This window comes from Martes martes (genome assembly GCF_963455335.1).
Source record: "Martes martes genome assembly, chromosome: 10".
Lineage (NCBI taxonomy): Eukaryota > Metazoa > Chordata > Mammalia > Carnivora > Mustelidae > Martes > Martes martes.
The window spans coordinates 9,491,170-9,509,848 of NC_137898.1; positions in this window are offsets into that span (position 1 = coordinate 9,491,170).

Sequence of the window (18,679 nt, forward strand, 5' to 3'; positions counted from 1 at the left end):
GGAATTGTTGACCATCCAAGTGCATGTTGTTGTGACAAATTGCCATAAACTCAGTGGCTTCGAACAACACAGGTTTGTTATCTCACAGCTCTGGAGGTCAAGTCTAAAATGAGTCCTGCAGGAGCTAGAAAGGTGTCAACAGGGCCATGTTCCTTCCGGAGATCCTCAGGGAAAATCAGCCCCTTGACTTTTCTAGTTCGTAGGGTCTGCCCACGTCCCTGGACCTGTAACCACATCCCTCCGATGGATGCTTCCAGATTCACATCTCCAGACTCTTGGTCTCCTACAACTGGCCCTCTCTTCTAATGACCTTTGTGACTACATCGGACCCACCCAGATAACCCTCAACGTAATCATACCTGCAAGGTCCCTTTTGCTGGGTAAGCTAACATACCCCCAGGTCCTGGGATAAGAATCTGAATATCTCCGGGGGCCCTTATTCACCCTACCCCAATGTCCCCCAGAAGGACAAACATGACATGTAGTGTTAATTGTGAAATATTTCAAGCTTACAGGAAAGGACAGGTAATGATGTGCTAGAAACCGGTGGACCTACCACCAGCCTCAACGTCATACCATATGTGGCTCTCATTTTTCAAGAACAGTATCAGAACAAAACCTTGCACATTCAGTAGAAGCCCCAGCGTCGCTCTGCCCCACGCATCTCCTCTCCTCAAGAGAATTCAAGCATTTTTCTAAATTTGGCCTGAGCATCTGCATTCATAGCTTTCTCTTTTTAGTGTCTTTTTTGCTGAACTCAAATCACTGAAATCAAAACAGTTGCACACTCAGACGGTGTGACACCACGGGAAACAGCTGCAGGACGCTTCTGTGACCCCACGCCTCCAACACAGGCCACCATCCTGCTCAGAGAGCATCAAGGCCAGTGGCGGGCGGGGGTAGCCGATGGTCCCCTAAATACCCGGAACCCCCTTGCTTGATGCTCAGTAGAGAGAGGGTGCTTGGTTGCAATGCTGGAGGGAGCGCTGGCTGAGCGGGCTTCTGGAGGGCTGGTAGGATGGCCTCTTTGCTCCTGTTACCTAATCTGTAAGACCAACAGAACACTTGTCAGACTTGTTGGGAGAACTGGATGAGATAAGATATGAAGAAATTGCCCAGAGCATGAAAACGCTCCCACGGGCCACGTTGGTACTTCTGTTATTATTATCATTGAGGGCGTTCCCCCAGGGAGAGCTAGAACAGCCTTCCCTGGGCGCAGGGAGGAGAGGATCTGTAGCTCCAGGGCCCTGTGGGCAGAACGCTTTCTTGGCTGGCTTTCCAGAAGGTTCCAGGAAAACCAGAGGAACAGCGTGTGGTGGGAACTTCCCAGCAGCTCAACCTCCCAGGGAACCTGGGGGGAAAAAACCCAAACTTTCCAGAGGCCAGACTCCCAGGTTTCTGGGATCTCCCGTACCACTGTGTAGCTTGGCACCCACCCATCTCTCTGTTCCTGGAGCAGGAAGCAAGCCCGAGGGGGCTGATGGCAGACCAGGGAGCTTAGGAACTTGGATCCTTTCCCTATTCCACATTGCTCAGGTGAGATCTCCACCCCCCTCCTGCCCACTGCTCCCTACCGCACCTGGTGCTAGGGAAACCTCCGGACGCTTAGCTGCTCTCAGCCCTCCAGGGCCTCAGGTTCCCATTTCCAAGGACCCATGAAGATGGAGGCTCCTGGAATGGCATTGCTAACAGCTAGCTGTGGGCCTCTCACTGCCCAGGATGACCTGTTTCTGGGAAGAGGTTCAGAGACCAGGGACCTGAAGCTCACCGGTTCCCTGTGAGCACAGAGTATCCTATTCACGGATGAAGGCTCAGAGCACTTGCCCTCAAGGAGTTGGGTGAGATACAGGAACACACAGACGGTTAGTGGCAGAGCTGGGACTGCAGCCCAGTCCCTTTATTTGATCCACTCTCCATGGCTGCGTCCAGAGCCTGCCCCCGCCCCAGCCCATCACCAGGATCAGGGGGAGCGTCCTGGTGCTCAGTTCAGGGGGTGGCATCTTTGATTCCTTCAATACCCAGGACTCGGGGCTGAAGCTAGGGAAGGTCCCTAGGCTCTAGAGTGGGGAGAGTACACAACTATACCCCAAGACCTCACTGCCAGAAACTTCCCCACCAATCCCCAGCTCAAGCCCCAGCTAAAGGGACCTTCCTTCTCCCTCCACCTGAGTGTCTGGATGCTGGAGACCAAAATTTGGCTCATTGTGGAAGACTGGAAAGATAGCCCCTCTTTATAGGTAAGAGTGAGACCTTTTGTCTCTAGAGTTGACATGATTTTTTTCCTAAGATTTTTTTTTCTGAATTATTGCACTTATTTTATTTTATTTTATTTATTTTATTTTATTTCTTTTCAGTGTAACAGTATTCATTGTTTTTGCACCACACCCAGTGCTCCATGCAATACGTGTCCTCCTTAATACCCACCACCTTGCTCCCCCAACCTCCCATCCCCCGCTCCTTCAAAACCCTCAGGTTGTTTTTCAGAGTCCATAGTCTCTCATGGTTCACCTCCCCTTCCAATTTCCCTCAACTCCCTTCTCCTCTCCATCTTCCCTTGTCCTCCATGTTATTTGTTATGCTCCACAAATAAGTGAAACCATATGATGATACTTGACTCTCTCTGCTTGACTTATTTCACTCAGCATAATCTCTTCCAGTCCCGTCCATGTTGCTACAAAAATTGGGTATTCATCCTTTCTGATGGAGGCGTAATACTCCATAGTGTATATGGACCACATCTTCCTTATCCATTGATCCGTTGAAGGGCATCTTGGTTCTTTCCACAGTTTGGCGACCGTGGCCATTGCTGTTATGAACATTGGGGTACAGATGGCCCTTCTTTTCACTACATCTGTATCTTTGGGGTAAATACCCAGTAATGCAATTGCAGGGTCATAGGGGAGCTCTATTTTTAATTTCTTAAGGAATCTCCACACTGTTCTCCAAAGTGGCTGCACCAACTTGCATTTCCACCAACAGTGTAAGAGGTTTCCCCTTTCTCCTCATCCTCTCCAACATACGTTGTTTCCTGTCTTGCTAATTTTGGCCATTCTAACTGGTGTAAGGTGGTATCTCAATGTGGTTTTAATTTGAATCTCCCTGATGGCTAGTGATGATGAACATTTTTTCATGTGTCTGATAGCCATTTGTATGTCTTCATTGGAGAAGTGTCTGTTCATATCTTCTGCCCATTTTTTGATATGATTATCTGTTTTGTGTGTGTTGAGTTTGAGAAGTTCTTTATAGATCCTGGATATCAACCTTTATTTATTTATTAGAGAGAGAGAGAGAGCACAAAGCAGGGGAGTAGCAGGTAGAGGAAGAAGCAGGCTCCCTGCTGAGCAAGGAGCCCAAAGTGGGACTTGATCCCAGGACCCCGGGATCATGACCTGAGCTGAAGGCAGACAATTAACCAACTGAGCCACCCAGGTGTCCCTAAAGTGGGATGCCACAGTTAGAAAAGTATACAGCCACAAATAATAATAATAATAAACCCTGACCAACAATGTCTTATAGAAATAGTTGTTTATTTTTCTCATATAATACGACAGGGCTCTGGGCCGTGGTCTTTCTGGTTCTCTTAGCTTTCTCCTCATGGTGTCAAGATGGTTGCAGCAGCTCCATATACCACTGTTTTACACCATGCTCAGAAGCAGGAAATGGGAGGTGATACCAGGCAGAGTTTTTCCTTACCAGCAAGCGGACTGTTTTCAAGAACCCAACAGCTGAACTTTCTTCACAACATTGGCCACAAGGCTTATAAAGCCTTTTTCAGGAAAGCCAGAAAGTGTGTATCTGGCCATCCTGGGCTTTGCAGTGAGAGGAAGACAGGAAGAAAGGTTTTGGGTATGACTCAGTCAGCCAACCAAAAATACCTGTCCCAACTGTTGCTCAAGAGTGAGCAACTTGACTTGGGTGCAAAACTTATACGACTTTCTGGTGAGGGCACCAGATACTGACTTGCAAAGCTGAGGAAAGTTCTTCGGGTTTGGACTGGAGAAGAGAGTTTAAATCTTGTGCCTCAGTGTGACAGAAAACTTCCTGGATGAGACCTCACTTTCAGGTGGTGTCCCAGAAGTTTATTGCTGTGTAAAAAACCCACTCCAAAATGTAGTGGCTTAAAAGGGATAATTTGTTATCTCTCATGGACTAGAAGTCAACGGGGCTCAGTGGGACAGCTCTTACTTGGGGTCTCATGAGGCTAATTGCAGGCTGGAGCCCGTCTGCACATTTTTCTGCTTGAACATCCGGCTCCTGAGCTGGGACAGCTGGCGTGTCAAGCATCCCTTTCTGCAAGTTCTCTCTGCGTGACTAGCTTGGGCATCCTTACAACATGGCGGTCTTAGGATCATCAAGCTTCTCTCAAGGCAGCTGGCATCCCCCTAAACAAAGGTCCAAATACAGTTTCCAGGAGAACATGCTGAGCTTCTAAGGGCCTTCCTTGATAGACCTAGACCACGACTTCCACCTCGGAAGGGAGACCCAAGGTGGGGGAGGGGTCACCAAACTCTTTCTCTTCCTTGAGGAAGAGAAGGACTTGCTGGCAGCCACAGTGATCAGAGGTCATTGGAGGTGACCTCAGGGTGGCTAATCTTCAGTGAGGGAGGGAGGAACAATGAAGCCTTCGTTGGAGGTGCAGAGAGACCCTGAAGGGAAGTAAGTAAGCAGTGACCTCAGAAGAGGGAGGTATTGGAGCTGAAATGCTGACCGAGCCCCGGAGTGGCTTCTGAATGAGGGGTCCTGAGAGTCTCTGGTCCTGTGCAACCGTCAGCAAAGGAGGGAGTGGCCACATCTCCCACTAGACTCATGGGGGATAAGGAATTACCCTGTGTGGGAGCCTAAAAAAAGGAGACCGAGAAGAGTCATGCATGGCTGGGCCACGACTCTGATTCGTGGTCAGGAGTTGAGTGCCTAGGAACCCCCTTGTAGCACCCTGTCTCTTTTGGGGGTCTGTCCTTCTTCTCTCCATCCTTTAAATCAGAGGGTGGCAAACCACAGCCCACGGGCCAAACCCAGCCCTGGGCCTGTCTTACCCAACCTGTGCAAAGAACGGTTGGGAAGGATTGCAAGCAAAGGCTGGGAAGGGGAGGGGCTACAGGCAGGGATGTAAGTGCCCTTCTGGGTCCTAAATATTGACTCTTTGGTCCTTTACAGAACAAGGTGGAGGGCCCCTCCCTGAACAAAGGGCATGGCTCCCGCTGGGGTCACAAGAGCTGATAGCAGTGAACTTTTTCCACTAAGAAAGTTATTTCCTCTTCTGAGTCTCTCCCAATCCTGGTTTCTTCCAGGGACCACATCTCAGTTGGGGGCAGCTGGGTCTCAAACACAGGATGAACATTTGCATCTGTCCTTTCTCTAGCCTGAAGCCTTGCTCTGTTTCCACTGTATTTTATTTATCATCAATGTTATTCATGGCTACGATGCTGATTTTTCACCCATTATGTAAATTTGCCTTTGAGATAAATCCATGACGTTGAAAATGAGATAAGTAAAGAACTTTAAGACACTAGAAGTGTGCGGACAGGGCCCATACAGCGAGGGTGATATGTCAATGAGCTTGAATGTGGGGCCCCCCTGGGGTTCTGCCTTGGTCATCCTTCTTGTCTCTCTTCCCAGTTTTTCCTGGTCAGGCTGTGTACTTCGAAGCCTTCTTAGACCCCTTCATACGCTGGTGGGCCCCAAGCCCACACTGCAGGGCGGCCCCCTGAGCTCCGGAATGTCGCAATTAACCACCAACGAGACACCTTGGCTCCGACCACCCAGGAGCTCCTGAAATAGAAAGTTTCCACAAGCAAACTCATGCTCACAGCCCCACCTCTTCCTGCATCCCCGTCTCAAGAAAAAGCATCCTTATTGAGTCGGACCTCTGTGAGTTCTCCCTTCCTCCCCCCTTTCCTTCCCCCCTCCCATGGGATTCGCCTCCAAGCCCCATCCGTCCCCGCTAAATACCTTCCAAACCTATCCACGGGCAGACTCCAGGCCACTCAGTCGCACACCTGGATCGCACCTGGATGGAAGCCGTGCCGTCTGCCAGTCTCCAGTAAGCTTCTTCTAAGGGTCTCCAGCCCCACCCCTGACTGCCCATGGCCCTCAGCTCAGCATCCTGGTGTGCTCTGGCCCCCTCCCCCAGGCTCAGCTCCCACATGCTGTTCCTAGAGCTTAACGCTCAGTGGTCCTGAGATCACGGAGGTCTTCAGTTTGCTGAGTAGGTGCTGCTCCTCCCCAGCCCCAGGCTTTGGCTTCTGGTGTCTCTGTGTCCAGCCTGCGCTGAGTCACCCCCGCTCACCCCGCAGGATGGAGGGCTCAGTAGGTGCACCGGCTTCGGTGGGACTTCAGTGATCTGATGGCAGGTTGAGTGGTCCCTCCCTTCCTGCACCAACCAACAGATGAAAGATTCCTTAGCAAAACGGGAAACAAAGTTAATTTATGGGACATATAAATAGGGGGGAAAACTGGACAAGGCCCCCCATCTCCCAATCGCCATTTTCCCACCCCTGGCCCCAGGGCAGAAGGCTCTAACCAGTCCTGCCACTTTTCCCTTCTGCGCGAGGGAGGCTCCAAGGCCACTGTGGTTCCACTTAGCTACCCGGCTAAGGAAAATGGGGTGGGGCCCCAAAGAGTTATCTTAAGCAGCTAGGTGTAAATTCAACCCCGGGGCCCCTTCCCTAACCAGGACCAGCCCTCCTCCACCTCCCTGATAGCTTCCATCATTAGAAGAGAACCCTCTCCAAGCCCAGTCTTCACCCCTGTCCGACTCAGTGATAATTCCCCACTCCTGCCCTCCCGCTCAAATGAGGCACAATGGTTATGACACAGGAGAGCGAGGTTCTTGTCTCACCGAGTTGAAGAATCTTGCAGACCAAGGAGAAGGTAAAGCGAGAGAGTTTTTGTGGTGCAGAGTTAGAGATAAAGCTCTCAGGAGTGAGAGGGGTCCTGACCCGGTCGCCTCCGGTCTTTTATTCAGAATAGACCACAGAGCCTGTGACCTTAACATTCACATGATGTCTTGGTTTGAGGAAGGACTGGTGAAAACATCTTTACTGGCTTATTTCTTTGGGGCCTGATCACAATGTGACTGCCGTGACTGCCGTTAAAAAACCCCACCTCTACCACCCAGGGCAGGATGGTCTGTTTTGTTCCCTTATCTCTGGTTTCCTGATGCCTCAGCATTTCTGGGATTTCTGTGAGCTGGATCCCAAAGCCTCCTACCTATCCCTCCCTACCTAGCGGGTACCTGACTCAATGAGACCCTTTAGATGTATATCAACAGGTCATATCCTTGGGGGATGATTGCCAAGAATTTGCAGGGTGGGAGGGGTAGAGATAAAGGAAGTTTCCAAAGGAATTTTTATGTTGTTAAAGTAGACTTACAGGATCCTGGGGTGGGTGAAGAAGATTGCCTTTTGCCCTTAGGAAAGTGTCAACATCCTGGCAGTTGAGTCCCAAGAAGAATGTCATTCTGCCCGCCTCAAGGACTTGTCAGTGGGTTGCAGGTAGTAAGGACATTTAATAATGTTTCTTCTGCCTTTGTTTTGCACATCAATTAGAGCTCACATTCTTGAGTCAGACAGACATGGGTTCAAGTTTGTGCTCTGCCACACGTACTACATGACCTCGAGCAAGTTGTGCCACCTAAGCACCAAATGGGCTTCTCCAGAGGAATCAATGAGGGAGGGGAGGTACCGCACTTAGCTCAGAGCTGGGGCCGTAGGAAGCCAACGTCAGGGATTATTAGCGCCGTTAACTTTTTCTAATTTGAAAAAATGTTACTGCAGTAAAATTGACTTTTTAAAAAAAGATTTTATTTATTTGAGAAAGCGAACGTGAGAGAGATTGCAGAGGGTGAGGGAGAAGCAGACTCGCCACTGAGAGGAAAGCCCGATGCGGGGAATCGATCCCAGGACCCTGGGGTCATGACTTGAGCTGAAGGCAGGCGCTTAACGGACTGAGCCACCCTGGCGCCCCTTAAAATTGACTTTTTCTCTGGGTGTACCGTTTAAGTTTTAGCACATGGACAGATGCATGTAACTGTCCCCAAAAGATTACACAACAATTCCATCATGCCTCCCCCGCAAAACTCCTTCCTGCCAGGCCTTTCCCTTCCCCACTCATGACCTCTGACAACCACTGGCTTTCCCCTCAAGAATATCATATAAGGGCGTGTGGCAGCTCAGTCGGTTAAGTGTCCGACTCTTGACTTCGGCTCAGGTCATGATCCCAGGGTCATGAGATCGAGTCCGGCATCAGGCTCCGCGCTGGCCGTGGAGCCCTAAGATTCTCGCTCTCCCTCTGCCCCTCCCCCACCTCTAAGAAAAACAGCGTCAGTGAAATGGGATCGGACGGTACGTAAGCTCTGGAGACGGGCTGTTTTCACTCAGCGTGAGGCCGCTGTGATTTGTCCAGTAGCTCCTTCCTTCTGTCACCCAGGAGTAGACACGTGCTCAAAACTGTGTCCTCGTTTTTCACCCCAACCCACTGTTCACGCCAGGCAGATGCAAATGGACGCTATAAGGTGTTGGCCCAGAAGTCACTCTCCGTGGGGAAGCTGGGGGACCCCCTTCCCATCAGGCCTCCCATAAGCCCTCCTGGACGTAAAGGTCCAACTGTAGATGTTTGAGGAAGAGAAAATTCCTTTGGTCCCTTCGGTGGCAGCAAACGGAAGACACCAAGGGGCTGGCAGCTGGTGTCCGGGGCGTGGCACTGAGCCCGGATCCCTGTGTGCTCCAGGACCCGCAGTGTCCGCCATCTGGCCTGCAGAGTTTGGCCCCCCGTTCTCCTGTTCCCCCCCCCGCCGCGTACCAGTCACAGGACAGAATAGGCTGGAGCCCGTGAATAGGAAGAAAAATTTCAAAGGGCGAGGCAGACATTGAGCAGGAGAGACAGACCGTTTGTGGCCTGAATAACATCTTTTTTGTACTATTTTCTTCCTCCAGTTGGGTTTGGAGGCACGGCCCAGCTGCTGTCTTGGCTCACGTTCAGACTTGGCATCTACGGGCACGTCCTTTCTCGGTCCTGTTAGAGGACGGCAGCGATGCCGGCCTCCCAGTTGTCCTAGGAACATCTTTTTTCCCTTTTGTCTGTCCTTCCGTCCACTCCTGGGTATCCTAGGGCTGGGTCCTCGGGCAGTGGCACATTAGAGAAAGACAGGGAGGGAGAGAAGGAGAGAGTCAGACCCTCCCTTTGTAAGTGTGAAGTCTGTGGCCAGGCCTTTCCAACACTTCTCAGGCCCTGAGGGGACACATGGTGGCAGTGGCACTAATAAGGGGCTTAGTTCTGCTCTCCGCTGTGGGGCTTGTGAGCATTGGCTCAGGGAAAAGAGGCTCGCTCTGGGTCCCAGGGCAAAGCAAGTGGCGGGGGTGGGCTCTGGCCAGCTGGCCCGGGTGGCTGGCTTTCACTTCCTCGGGAAGTCCCATGCACCTGACCTCTGAGGCTGCTGCCATGGGTGTATGTGTGTTTCCCCAGGGAGTTTCGGTTCATGGGTTTTCTGAGCAGCAGGTCAACATCAGTAAGATGACAAAGTGAGAGCTTTCTGACCACGGAGAGCAACAAGGCTAACTAACCCACAGAAACACAAAAACACAGACTCCGGGCGAGCACATTAGACAATGCACACCCTCTCCTGTGCCTGCACTTGGCAAGGGGGGGGGGGGTTCGAGTGGTGTCATGGGTTCTAATCCCAGCCGTGAACGCTGTCAGCTACTGGCCCATAGCCGTAGCCTTCTCCAGAGAGTTGCCATGGTGGACAGGAGCCACCTAGTCATGACACCCTGCTGGGGGCCACCTGCAGCGATGACCGTGTGGCACAGGACTATAGAGGCCCGTCCCCTTGTTGCCTTGTGTCAAGGTGGGCCAGCTCTGTGGCGCCACTCCCAGCCCAGAACTCAGGAGGGTCAAGCTGCTGTCAGACATGAGCTGAAAACAGCTTTGCTTGGTTTCTTCACCTGCCGCATCCTGCTTCCCTCCCGCACCAGCGGTCATCCCCAGGGCTCCCCGTCAACGCAGAACCCTCCACTTGGATTCCGGATTCTGGATTCCGCCTCTAAGGAACTCAACCCAAGCAGCAGGTGGGGCCAGCATGAGGCAGGCTTAAGGGGACCCCGCTCTTGCTGGAAGAGCTTGGAGCCTGTGGAAACCTGGTTCTTTCCACCCGTTCCCATCTGCGTCGCTTTACTTCGAAAGTTCAGCAAGTCAGAGGGGCGCACTCCATTTCTTCCAGCACGGGGCTCCCGGTTCCAGCGCCACACAGAGAAATTTCCAGTGCCTTTGCTCCCGGGGCTATATGTGTTTTTGTTTAGACAGAGAGCAGTAGCAGGTACGGATCCTGCTCCCCCAGACTGTTGGGGGACAGTCCCTCGGCCTGACCCCAGCCTCCCCATTGGTGAGGGCACTCAAAGGGACAGGTGCCCGTGGGATGCCTCTTTCTTCAAATGATCAGCCCCTTAAGAGGCACACGAAGAAGAAAGCTGATGGAAAGCAAAAGGCATCTCCTCTCTGCATTTCCTTTCTCCCTCAACCCAAGTACCACCCACCGCTTCCGCAGCTCCGGAGTGAGCACTGCCGGGTGCCAGGCGCCGTTCCAGGCGCCGTTCCAGGCACCAGGATATGACCGTGATGGCCACGGAGCAGCCTGGCTCACGTTCCTGTGAGTGGACGCTGGAGAAGGGAGTCAGCATGTTAAACAGAAATGATACCAACGATGATAAAGAAGAAACAGTAGTGGCATAGGGAGAGATGGAGTCCTAGGCGCCTGGGCCACTCTGGATAGGGGTCAGGGAAGGCCTCTAGGAGCTGACCTTGATCTGAGCCGTCAGCACCAAGAGGCCAGCCCAGCGAAGATCGGGGGCGAAAGCCTGCAGGCGGAGGGCACTGCACAGGCGCGGGGGCTCGGGGGCACGGAATACACCCAGGCTGGGAGATCCAGGGAGATGTCGGGGGAGGCTCTTGGGGTTGTTTTCCCTTCCATCTGGTTCCTCGCAGGGATCACGATGGAAGCAAGAAATCTTCTATATCTGCATGAAATTTATACACATTTACATTGAGGGCTAGCCTGACAAGGCATAGCTCCTGCTGGGCTAGCTTCTCCTCCAGACGGTGGGCTGTTTCAACAGTCACCCGAAGCTTTCAGAAGGACAGAGGACAGCCTTGTGTTCTCATGTTAGGGCCTCGTGGAGCACTGGTACGGACTCCCGACTCCCACAGGCCAGGGGTGAGGCTGACCAAACTTCCTGTCCGTGCACACACGCTTCTACTTACCGCTCTCTGGACACAAATGCCTCAGAAACTTACAAACCAAAACAGTCCTTTTGGCAAGGTAGGCCCCCGGGCGCCTCAGTCTCTTCTCCCAGGAGCCGTGGAGCCAGGAAAGGTGAGGGTTAACTTTCCAGCAGGCTCCCTGCCAAGGCCTTCTCCCACAGGCCTCCTCCCCTGAGGGCTCAGCTCAGCCCCAACGCTGGCCTCCTTCCTCCCACCTCTGAGCTGCCAGGATGCTGGTATGGTTCGCAATGGTCTATTTCACTTACTTGGGCAGGAAGATGCGGAGGGCCTCAGGGGTGGGTCAGGCGCGTTTAGGAACGTTGAGCCCCAGTGTCACCCTACCATTCCTCCAGCTGACACACCCAGTTAATTCCAGACACCAAGACTGTGAGATCTGATCCCACAGACTTGGTTTTCTCTCTGAAAATAATCATCGGGCTTACGGGGAGGGGGAGGGAGAAGCCTTTAGCCCCCTCCCAAGTCACAGGGTGGTGTCTACTTGGTTTCATCATTTCAGGGAGGTTCTTGAGAGTGTCTCTTCGAGAGGACTTGGGTGTGACTCCCCCGGGGTTGAGGAGTGGGCAGAGGTCACTTTGTTCTAAGAACAACTTAATTCCCCAACAGCCCGGCAGAGAAAGGGACTAAGGTGGTGAGCAGCCGACCCTACCCACGCTGAGCTCAGTGCAGAAGAGCCGGTCCTGGATGTGGAAGAGGCCTGTGCTGGGGGCAGGCTCTACTGAGAACCAGACAACCTGGGTGCCTCCTCCCTTCGCACGCAGCTGGGGAGCAGGACGCGCTCCCTTAGGATCCCCGGCTTCCCGGGAAAGGAAGTCTTCATGGCGCTGGGGGTCCACACCTGCCACTGTTCTGTACCTAAACCAACAGTGCCAACACCGAGAGGGACACCGCGGCTTCTAGGGTCCCTTTAACTCAAACAATGTCCGATTCTAGAAGACTGGGGCATCAAGGTCACCTCAGAGTACTAAGGGAGGGGCGGGGTCCGAGCTGCTAAGCCGTGAATGGCTTTTTCGGGGTAGGGCAATGGATACAAAATCCAGGCTACATGAACAATAATATCGTGGGGTCCTTGACTCTAAGTCAAATTCTACATTGTCAGTCATCATAGTGACACCATGAGGTGAGTAGAGCAGGTCTAACATCACACAGGTGTCCCTCCAGAAAGACCAGTGAGAGGGGCTCTCCACTCCGGTGGCCCTACCCGGCTCTGGACCTTCAGGGTCTGCCTTCCAGGTGCTGGAGGGAAGTGAGAGCACCCACCCTCCCAAAGGACCCTCCCATTCTCACAGCACATGCAGGAGGCCCACCAAAAATCCACCAAACCCACCAAAAATCAACTTGCAGATGGATTGGCAAATTGAATTGATTTGTCACCCCCCATCAATATTTACTTCTCCTGGGGGTGCTTAGGTGGCTCAGTGGGTTAAGCCTCTGCCTTCGGCTCGGGTGATGATCTCAGGGTCCTTGGATCGAGCCCCGAATCGGGCTCTCTGCTCGGCGGGGAGCCTGCTTCCCCCTCTCTCTGCCTGGCTCTCTGACTGCTTGTGATCTCTCTCTCTGTCAAATAAACAAATAAAATCTTTTTTAAAGATTTTTATTTATTTATTTAACAGACAGAGATCACAAGTAGGCAGAGAGGCAGTTAGAGAGAGAGGAAGGGAAGCAGAATCCCTGTCGAGCAGAGAGCCCAATGGGGGACTCGATCCCAGAACCCTGAGATCATGACCTGAGCCGAAGGCAGAGGCTTTAACCCACTGAGCCACCCAGGTGCCCCAATAAATAAAATCTTTTTAAAAAAAACATTGACTTCTGCTTCATAGAAAAATCAATTCAACACATTGCCCCAAGACCCCCCCCCCAGAGATGATCTCTCCCCTCAAAACGTCAAGCCTGGGGCACCTGGGTGGCTCAGTGGGTTGAGCGATTGCCTTCAGCCCAGGTCATGATCTCAGAGTCCCGGGATGGAGTCCTGCATCGGGCTCCCAGCTCTGTGGGGAGTCCGCTTCTCCCTCTGACCTTCTCCCCTCTCATGCTCTCTCTCTCTTTCTCACATAAATAAATAAAATCTTTAAAAAAAAAAAAAAGTCAAGCCTGTCTTTTAGGAAGCATTTTGTTGTTGTTGTTGCTTCACTTGGATATTTTTTTTTTTAATTTTGCTTATTTGAGAGAGAGACAGAGAGCATGAGAGAGATCACGAGCAGAGGTAGAGGGAGAAGCAGACTCCCAGCTGAGCGGGAAGCCTGACAGGGGGCTCGATCCCAGCACCTGAGATCATGACATGTGCTGAAGGCAGACGCTTAACCGACTGAGCCACCCAGGTGCCCCTTCGCGTGGATACTTAAAGAGTGACAGCTTCCCCTGTCAGTAAAGGTCTGTCCCCGCCATTCCACTGCCCACCTGCTCCTCCTCCCAGAGCCTGTATCTCTTGCCAGTAGAGCTCCAACAAGAGACCTCCATTCCCTGAAGCAAATGTGGTGACTGTTGCTTTTTTTTTTTTTTTTTTTACGAGCTTTCAGCCTTCCTCAGCCATTGCCTCAGTAGAGGGGGTCCTGAGCTGTGGTGAGTGAGATGAAGTGATTTCTCTGGAGAACAGAACACGCAATCCAGAAACAGACCTGCCCCCCCCCATTGCCTATGGAGAGCTTGTGTTTGATAAAGGCGGCCTCACAGATCGTGGGGGAAGAACGGGTGTGATGTCACAGTCAGTGTTCCGGCAAGCAGAGAGCCCTGTGCAATCAGGAACGACCGGAGGTGCTCCTCTCATGTTCCTCTCCTTCCTCTCCTATAGCAGGGTACATGCCAAAGGCACAGGCTATTTAAGGGCAAACATGAAACCATGCAAGTACTATAGGGAAAGGGGGGCGGCTGGGGAGTTCTTCTATAATCTGGGAGTGGGGAAAGCTTTCTCAACTCTGATCCAACCCCCAAAGGCAATAAGAGGAAAGATTAGCATAAGTTTCACGGAATTGAAGTTTTGTAAGGCAAAAAAAAAAAAAAAAAAAAGTTAAATTACTTTTAAATAAGTAAAAAGAAATTTTTTTAAAGATTTTATTTATTTATTTACTTGACAGACAGACAGAGTGCATAAGTAGGCAGAGCAGCAGGCTGAGGGAGAGGGAGAAGCAGACTTTCCGACAAGCAGGGAGCCAGATGTGGGGCTCGATTCCAGGACTCGGGGACCATGACCTGAACCGAAGGCAGACACTTAACCAACTGAGCCACCCAGGTACCCCAAGAAATTTTAAATAAATAAAATTAAAAAGACAAGCAATAGGAGGTTAAAAAAAAAAAGATTTACAACTTACATCACAGACAAAGCGCTAGTATTCTGAGTATAAAAAGATCTGCTGATGTAAATTAAAAGACCAACACCGGGTGAGAAAAATGCACCAAAAATAGGAACAGTTTACAGAAAAAGCAAGGCTAATGTTTCCAAAATATACAAAAAGATGCTCAACCTCACTTACAGTTAAAGCAAGGCAAATTGCCCCGGGGAGCTATTTCTTGCTGATCAGAATGGCCAAAATCCAAAATTTAACAAAATACTCTCTTGTCCAGGCTGCGAGAAAACAAACATTCTCACACTTCGCTGTCAGGAATGCAAAATGGGGCAGTCCGCATGGAAGGGAATTCGGCAACACGGAAAGAAACAGCACGAGTGTGCCCTGTGATCCCGCCGTCCTGCTCCTAAGAATCTACCTAAAGATACACGGCAAATGATACAAAAAGTTGGAGGGATAAGGCTGTTCATCACAGCTCTGTTTTTAAAATAAGCATCACCTGGAAAACAACAAAATGTCCATAAATAAGGCCTGGCAGGACGAACAATAGTACGTCCCCCACAAGGAGTACTTTGTAGCCATAAAAAGAATGAGGAAGTTTCTTCAAAAAATTAACAACAGAATTGTCATTCGACCCAGCCGTTCCCCTTCTGAGTATTTACTAAAAAGAATCGGAAGCAGGTTCTCAAAAGAGATCTGTACGCCCCTGTTTATAGCAGTGTTATTCACTATAGATTGAACACGGAGCAATCTGTGCCCTTTCGTCTGTGGATGAATGGATACACCAAATGTGGTCTATACACATGATCAACATTATTCAGCTTTAAAAAGGAAGGAATATCTACAATTTGCTACAATAGGAATGCATCGCAAAGACATTACACTTAGTGAAGTAAGCCAGGCACAGAAAGAGAAATATTGGGTACCCGGGTGGCTCAGTCAGTTGGGTGTCCGATTCCTGATTTCGGTTCAGGTCATGATCTCAGGGTGCTGGGATTGAGCCCCGTGTCCGGCTCCCTGCTCAGCGGGGAGTCTGCTTAGGGGCTCTCTCTCCCTCTCTCTCAGCTCCTGCCCTGCTCACTCTCTCTCTCTCTCACACAAATAAATCTTAAAAAAAAAAATAAATAAATAAATAAAAAATTTAAAAACTAAAACACGTTAATGTGACTATATAGTCCTAGTGGGGTTTACTCTAAGAAGAAAACTGAAAAAAATAAGACAAAATAATGAGCTGTTTTCAATAATGATTGTTTGGTGGTAGTGTTGAGATCTTTAAGACTGTTGTGTATGTGGTAGGAAAGTATAACTAAAGTTATGTCAGCGTCCTTGAGGTCTGAGATTTGAAGTGTGGAGAAAGGCAATTCAGATATAAAAACTATCAGATGAAGCAAAAACCTTGGAATTCTGAATTCGAATGGAAAGTATCAGTATGAACTCGTATCTTTTCTTTTCTTTTCTTTTTTTTTTTTTAGAGAGAGTGCATTCAAGTGGGGGTGGGGTGTGGTGCTGGGGAGAGGAAGGGAGGGAGGGAGAGAATTTTAAGCAGGCTCCACACTGAGTACGGAACCTGCTACAGAGCTGGATCTCATGACCCTGAGATCATGACCTGAACGGAACTCAAGAGCCAGATGCCCAACCAACTGAGCCACGTGGCACCCCAAACTCATAGCTTTTCTTCAAATTAAAAAAAAAAAAATCCTGTGTCTGATCTCTGAAAAGACCTAGCATTATTAGAAAACCCAAGCACACCCAGTACCCAGGTGGTGGTCCCTAACACGATGTTCAAATGAAAGGAACCAAGGAGCCATGGGGAAATGGCAGATTGCAAAACTGGGAACTGGGTGAGCGAAAGTACAGTGTGAGCTTGAACTTGGAACAGCTCATTACACCCGAAAACAGTAAATGTATCCAAGACCTCTGAAACAGAAGCTGTCCCTGGGGTTTGAGGGTGAGAGAGACAGGCTGTCCCTGCGCCCAAAGAGCCCATTTGAAAGTCTATAAGCATAAGAATTGCAGTTCACTGAAATATGTCAAACACATTTAAATCCACGAGTTCATAATGATTTTTTTTTAAGATTTATTTATTTATTTATTTGACAGAGGTCACAAATAGGCAGAGAGGCAGGCAGAGAGAGAGGAGGAAGCAGGCTCCCTGCTGAGCAGAGAGCCTGATGTGGGGCTCGATCCCAGGACCCTGAGATCATGACCTGAGCTGAGGCAGAGGCAGAGGCTTTAACCCACTGAGCCACCCAGGCGTCCCTCATAATGATTTTTTTAAAAAGACTCATTGAGGGGCACCCGGCTGGCTTAACAGGTGGAGCCAGCAACTCTTGATCTTGGGGTCCTGAGTTCGAGCCCCACATTGGGCTCCATGCTGGGTGTGGAGCCTACCAATAATTAATAAAATAAATAATTATAAATATAAATAAATAAATATCTTCAAAAAAACCTCTTTGATCACCTTTGGTGGACACTAAAGAGCTCACTTAGGATTTGCAAAACTAGCATATAAAGGAGGGAGAGAGGGGCGCCTGGGTGGCTCAGTGGGTTAAAGGCTATGCCTTCAGCTCAGGTCATGATCTCAGGGTCCTGGGATCGAGCCCTGCATCAGGCTCTCTGCTCAGCAGCGAGCCTGGTCCCTCCTCTCTCTTTGCCTGCCTCTCTGCCTACTTGTGATCTCTGTCTGTCTAATAAATAAATAATTTTTTTAAATCTTAAAAAAAAAAGGGATGGGGGAGAGAACCAAGCATTTATTCTGTCTTCTCCTTAAGTACTATACCTCAGGGTAGCCAAATAGTTGATAAGGGGAAGTTGCTCTCTATAGAAACAGTCCACATAAGTCCAAAGAAGGAATGATAAATTTGAATATCACCATTTCGCAAATCCTAATAAATGAATAAATCAACAGCTGGTAACAACCAGGAAAACAGCTTTTATGTGCCTGCTGATGGAAGAACAAAATACCACTCGTAAAGCAGTTTTGCCAGAAGATATGTCCCCAAAAATCTGATTAAGCCTCTGGATTTAACTTTCAGTTTACAGGAAATTTAGGGGACAAGGGAACATGTTAAATAACCCCACAAAGATACTGTCAGTGAGACCCAGCCTGTGGTGGAATTGGAATTGGGGCAAGGAAATGGAGGGAAAAGCAATAAAAAGAGTCTGAAGAGACATACCAACCAGTCACATATCCTTTTTGGATTTTGAATTAAATAAACAAATCAGGGGTTTTTACTTTTTTTTTTTAATAGGGTCCATGCCCAGCATGGATCCCAGTGTGGGGCCCTATGTGGGGCTTGAACTCACAACCCTGAGATCAAGACCTGAGCTGGGATCAAGAGTCAGATGCTTAATGGACTGAGCCCCCCAGGTGCCCCACAAGTTAGTTGTTTTGTTTTGTTTTTTTTTAAAGGGCGTTTGTAGGACCATAGGGAAACATGAAGACAGACTGGAGAGTTGATGATATTAAGGAATGACAGTTTTCTGGGGTTGTGTTTCACAAGTGCAACCATTTCCTCTTAGAGACACATTCTGGAATATTAAGAAATGAAATCATATCATGTCTAGGTCAAAGGGAGGGGAGGAGGTGGACATAGAGACGGAACAAGGGATAGTCACGGGCTATGGGCTGATTGTTGGAACCGAGCAATGGGTACATGGAAATTCACTAGACTACTCTATAGTTTGGCAAGTGTTGATCAGACCCCAAAGGAACCGGGTTTACTTGGCTCTACAGCAACACTCCGCTTACCCCCTCTGCTCCTCCAGCTGGAAGGGCGTTCTTGGGGCACTACCCAGGGAAGAAATGTCAACGGACGATTATTCTCAACAAATGGACAATTGACCACACAGAGGCCAAGAGAGGTTGGCAGCTTGCCCAAGGTCACTCGCGTACAAATCCTCAACCGGCCCGATCCTCCATTATGCACAACTGGCCTTGGCCTCTGACCCACGAGCTTTGCAAAGGCCCAAGGAGACGTGTTTGCTCCTGAATGCAAAAACAACTTAACAGCGAAATCAATAAAAGTGAATGTTTACAAGCTCCAGCACTGTCGCCTACTCAACTGCAACGGAACTCATCTCTTTGGAGATCATTTTTTGATGTTGTTGACTATGGGATGTAAGCG